We start from the raw sequence: 6,490 nt of genomic DNA on the forward strand, positions 1-6,490 counted from the left end.
TTTTTGTTAATTTTGTATTTCTACTTAACCTTTCTTTTGAACACCCTGTCCTCCTTCTCGTCCCTCAGGGAGCAGATGAGTAAGAGTCCATTCAACAGTAAGCCTAGTAACAGCGGACAGTGGTAGAGAAGGGGAAGGGGGGACATGCATGACGGGGGCAGAAGGGAAGATTTGCATCCAGGCTCACTTCTCTCTTGGAGATTTCCTTTCCAACCACTGCCACAAGCACCTTCAGGAACACCAACAGGAGCTCCTGAAAGGAAGACAACTTGCCTGTTTCCAAAAACAGCTGAGAACACAGAGGCTGCCATCACCAGCAGTAGCCACCTTGGCTGCTAGAGGAAGCTCTCAATGGCCGGCGTGACTTTGGGAAATATCCAAGCAACAAGGCGAGAGGCACAGCAACTGTGCCTTGGAAAACAGGATGACCTACACTGCCTCCTTTATCCATGCACTTATCTTATCCTAACAGATATAACCAGACTGCTGCTCTGACTCTGTACATAATGCATGTTTCCCTCCAGTCTCCAGCCCCACTTTATTTGCCATTAAGACCTTTGTATAACGGTTTTCAAATATACCTCATATATACTCACTCATTCATTCAACAACTATTCATTAAGCATCTAATACATAGGCATTCTGAGAGCAGTAAATGAGACAAAATTCCTACCCTGTGGAATTTATAATCTGGTAGAACTTCATTAGTCAAACAATCACATAAATACATATGTCTATTGTTTTAAGGACCAGAAAGAAAAAAATAAAAGGATAATCAAAGTATAACTGAGAGATCCTTAACTTAGGTGTGGGGATGAGGCAGAGTCAGAGAAGACTCTGCTGAAAAAAATGATGAGCAGATATAAATAGCCAGGTAGACTGTGGTAGAAGAGCTTTCTAGATTAAGAAGGCATATGCAAGGGCCCCGAGGTGGGAAAGCTCAGTGAATAAAAGGAACTGAAAGATAACCAGGGTGACTGGAACTTGCTGACAAAGGAGAGGGAGAGAAAGGCTAGACAGGTGGTAGGCAGGCAGGTGTGCAGGACTGTAAACCAGGACAAGGACTTGGGATTTTATGGTAAGTTCAACAGGCAATTACTTAGGCATTTTCAGGCTATGTGTTAGTAGATGTTTTTAAAAAATTAGTACAACTGTTAAAGAATAATCTCTAAGATTTATTAAGTGAAAAAAGAAAGGTGCAGAATAGTGTATACAACATGCTGCTATTTGGGGGGAAAAAGGGAGGGAGAATAAATGTTCACATGTAAATATGTATCTCTGGAAAAATACAAGACACTGGTAACACCGGTGCCTCCACAGATGGGAACTAGATAGCTAGAAGAGATGAGGGGCAGGAACAATCTTTTACTGTATATCTTTTTGTATCTTTTGAATTATGTATCATGGTTAAGAATTACTTGTATCACAGTAAATTAAATTAAAAAGTCACGCTGGCTGTTGTGTAGAAAAACTAGAAGGGTTAAAAGCTTAGGTAAGACAAAGGTAAGATACCAGAACAGTTAAAATGAAAAAGACTGGTAGTATCTAGTGTTAGCAAGGTGGGGAGTAACTGGAATTTCACATGCTGCATACTGCAAATTGATGCAATCATTTTATGAAACTGTTGGTGTGGGGGGTTGGAATTGATCACCCCAAAATGTGTCTCTTTGGCACAAAGATTATTTTGGCCTGGTTACTTTTAAAAACTGGAGACATGAGAGAAACTCTGGAAAGAGGAATTTACTTACCCTTTGTAAGAGACATTTACATTTGTAAAGGAAATCTCCATCTGTAAAGGTGTCTCCCTCTCTGTACCACGAAGAAGGGGGTATGACCTTATCTCTTAAAAACTCTTATCAATACAGAAGGCAAGGACTTAAATCTGCGGGATAACCTTACTCTTGTTTACTGTGCTTCTCTGGTGATCTCCCATAACTGACCCCTCCACCCCCAACATCCTCCTTTGCCTTTAACTGAGGATGGTATTTAAGATGAGAGCCTCTGCCATTTTGGTGAGTTGCTCAGTTTTCCTGAGTCTCTCTCATGTATACATGTTATAAAGCTTTGTTTGATTTTCTCCTGTTATTCTCTCTCATGTCAATTTAATTCATAGCCTGGCCAGAAGGACCTAGACTGGGTAAAGGAAATGTCTTCCTCCCCTACACTGGGCAGCATCTGCTAACACTATCAGACACATACCCTACAACCCAGAGTTCCATTCATAGGCATACACTCAGTATCTATGCGAACTCACATTCCCCAAGACATTCATAAAAATTCATTACAGTACTATACATAACTCCCAATGGAAAACCAAGTGTTTAATTAAGAGTAGAATGAGTAAATTATAGCACATTCACACAGCACTACAGCATTGAAAAACTCAGGTACATGCAAGAAGAAACTCATAGTAACCAGAACAAAAGAATATATACTGCTTAATTCCATATTTATATAGTTAAAAAATAAACAATCTAATCTATGGTCACAGAAATCAGGCTAGCGGTTATCTTAGGGGAAGAGTGGAGGCTAGAGACTAGTAAACACCACAAAGGCTTCTGGGGTACTGGCAATGTCTTATTTCTCAATCTCAGTGCTTGTACATGAATGTGTTCACTTTGTGAAAATTCAGAGTTGTGCACATATGTGTACTTTTCCGTGTAATGTTCTAATTTTTAAAAGTATATATACCAGGTAGCAAGCTCTTGCAGTAGTCCAGCTGAAAGAAGATGGTAGTTTAGACTAGGGTAAGAACAGAGAGTAGATGAAGACAAGATCTACAAAGTCACATGTTTTTGTTTTTAGCTGTTTCCACTTTTGCATTTTGTCACCAATCTAGTAAATGTAATAAAACCATCAGCAAATTTAATGCCAAAACAAACTATCTGCTTGAAAGAGGTAATAAATTTGAGTAAGGTTATAAATACTTTAAGTAAACGCAAGTAATTTCCAGACATATTAGAATTTAAAATCTTTCCATTTGACAGCACAATTAGATTCAGGGCACATTTAAGACCAAACCAAACTAAGAATATAGACTGATAAGGCCTTCAATAAACATTTACCCTTCATGACAGAAGGGCAAACCAAATTTTAAATAACACCATTTTAATTGTGCACTCACACGAGGGATACGAGACCATGAAAGACCAACTGTTAAAATTACCACCTGCAGTTTTCTTAGGACTGCAGCAGGTCTTTTATAGGGTAAGTTGTCTTATCATTCTCACTTAAACAATTAAGAAATTTCCTTCTATTATAACCAGTTTATCAGTAAATACGCTGAAGCACACACTGAATTTAGATGTCTATGTGCTGTTTATAATTGCCGCCACAAGAATCTCTCCCAACTTGTCTGTTAGACTCAGATGCTGTCTGTCCAGGAACCCAATTCTGCCTTGCTGGTAACCCCTTTTCCCAAAATTAAATAACCCTCCCCAAATTATCTGGCACCATGGCCCAGTATAACTCACACTCTTGGAGTGCTATGCAGGAGCAGATATGGTTCCTACCCGGTGCACCCAGGTACATTATCATCAGGAGTGCATCCTAATCACTTTTGAAAGATGCTTGCAAACCATACTGGGTAGCAATCACAGAGATCATGAACTCCAAAAAACTAGTTTTTCTAGAAAATGTCTGACCATGGCCAATAGGATTTTCTTCCCCTGATAACTAGAAGAGGAAAAAAGGAACTCACATCAATTGGTTTTATTTGAGATTACCTTCACACACCACTGTGGAGCCTCAGAATCTGCATTTTGACAAGCACTCAGTTGATTCTGATCAAGCTCTACTCGAGGAAAACACCAGGTGGTGTTCTGATTTTAAGAGGGAAACTAAAATACATGTTTACTTTCACTTCCTCAGTCGCATTCATGCATTCAGCATTTATTGAACATCTATCATATGCCAAGTACTGTTATCAAGTCCTAGGGTTTGTGTAGTTACCAAAAGAAAGTCCCTGCCCCCATGGAGCTTACATTCTAATGGAGGGAAACTGACATAACTGAAGATAAAAAAGTAGCGAAGCAACCCAGGAATGAGGTTATCCATTTTAAAAAATAATACAGATTCCTGGTTACAATAAACTAAGTGTGGATTTTGAGGGATCTCCTAATTCCATCATTTTACTGAAAATGCTCAAAGGCACTATTTTAAAACGGCAGCATTTGCCCAACATTCTAATACACACGTAGATACATTAATAAATAAAAAACACAGCTTAAAGGAAATTGAAAAGAAATGATCAGGTCCAGTAAATAAAACAAAGATGATGGTAATCATTTATTTTCAATAACTTGAGAAGTCTCCTAGTCTTGATAAAATGTGCATAGTCTTAAACTAGTAACATATTAAGTATCAGCACACAAGCCCTGATTACCATGCATGGCTTACTGCAACTGCCCAGGATTGTGTATTCCCAGGTCAGTGCTCTTCTCAATCAGGGACTTCTCTCCGCTTCATCACTCTAGTCATCTCTCCTTCCCGAGTCTGAATCCTCATTAAACAGGTAATAGACAACCAAGTAGGAGCTGGGTCATATGTTAAAATAGAACCTAGCCAAAGGAAATCAGTTAAAAATATTTTTACAAGTTTACTCCTCTCCAGAAAGAATCAAAGATTCTTACTTGGGCATTCTCAATTTTGTTTAGCTATGTTGAGACTCATAAGTTAGCTTTATTTTTGTGTGCAAAAGCAATCATATATACCACATATGGGACAATTCAACTCACAACTTTTAACTAGTAAAATGAACTGAGAAAATCTGAAATTTATACAACATTAGTATCAATTCTCACAACAGGCACAGTTGCATATGGCTACATATTTCATGCCCATCTTGTCCAGATGGTTTTGGACTTATTCTTCACTGGTATACCAAAACTCAAGGAAGAAGGAATCTAGGAAAAGAAAAGTAAATAAAATCACAGTTGGACAAGTTATGGTATCTACCGGTTGTATACAGGAAAACTTGGTTTACCTCAAAAATGCAGTTCTAGAGGTTCTAGAGTACCACCTGACAACTGAGCTTTTCACAAACTCTTGTCAGTTCACAAGAATGAAGCAGAGTCAAACAGGAGGTCCACCGGCAAGCTAAGCCCAGCTGCAAGACCAACAACTGGACAGCTCAATCACAAGATGACTTTGTAGCATACAATGATCCTGGCTTTCCTCTAACAGTGATCCAACAGCACTTTAGTTTTATTCATGTTTGGCAAACTCTCCAAACTGACTTCAAGATACTACATGTGGATCACTCTCTCAGAGGAACATCTCAGAAAGACAAGGGTTAGTGAATTTCAAAAATAAATTCAACAATTTGGAAAAGTTAAAGTTTAGCATATGTACTAGAACTGAGTTGGAACATTAAGGAAACCATTTATTGAATGTACACCTTTGGTCAACCATTACCCTAGTTGACATTGTTTAAAAATGAAACTATGAACGTTCTGTGGATTAATCTCTCTTGCCTGGAACAAAAGCCTAACTCAAGCCTAACTCGACAAAAGGGTCAACTACTCTTAGTGCTCCTCCCTCTTTCTTTGCCTAAGATAAAAAATAACCAAATACATATACTTCTCCCTCCTCCATTTCCTAGATAGAAACTGAACTTCTTCCACATTCAGGCAATGCTAAAATCAGAAGTCACTCTTATCCCTAAAAGAGATATTTACACAAAGAACCTTGTGAATTAGTTTCTGGCCTCTCTGTACTAATTTTCAAAATAGATGCAATTTAAGTAGACGGGAGCCCAGGTTTCACATTAATATGACATTTAAATACCACATTAATTAACCACAATTTGGAATAACACATTTTTTACAAGTCATAATTATTCACATAATTTCCTTGTTTAAAAATGGAATAGGGGCCGGTCCCACGGCCAAGTGGTTAAGTTTGCACGCTCCGCTTCAGTGGCCCAGGGTTTCGCCAGTTTGGATCCTGGGCGCAGACATGGCACTGATCATCAGGCCATGTTGAGGCGGTGTCCCACATGCCACAACTAGAAGGACCACAACTAAAATATCCAACTATGTCCTAGGGGGACTTGGGGAGGAAAGAAAAAATGGAATAGATGGCAATCTAATTCAGAGTAACCTATGTGAATAAGTAGGATATTTTCTTACTTCACACAGCAGAATTCATATTTAACAAAACCTGCCTACATCTGTACCACCTAAGAGAAGGCTAACATAAACTGGTAAGTCTAAGTTTTGTGTATTTCCAATACACACGCAAATTCAATGTTTATAATGTATTAAGTGGAAGCTCAAATGCTGACTTTTTTGGGGGCGGAGGGTGAGGAAGACTGGCCCTGGGCCAGCACCTGTGCCAATCTTTCTCTGTTTTATGTGGGATCCCACCACAGCATGGCCTGATGAGCAGTACTAGGTCCACACCCGGGATCTGAACCTGCGAACCCTGGGCTGCCAAAGTGGAGCGTGCAAACTCAACCACTATGCCACCAGGCCAGGCCCCCAAAATG

This window comes from Equus quagga, chromosome 2 (genome assembly GCF_021613505.1).
Source record: "Equus quagga isolate Etosha38 chromosome 2, UCLA_HA_Equagga_1.0, whole genome shotgun sequence".
Classification (NCBI taxonomy): Eukaryota; Metazoa; Chordata; class Mammalia; order Perissodactyla; family Equidae; genus Equus; species Equus quagga.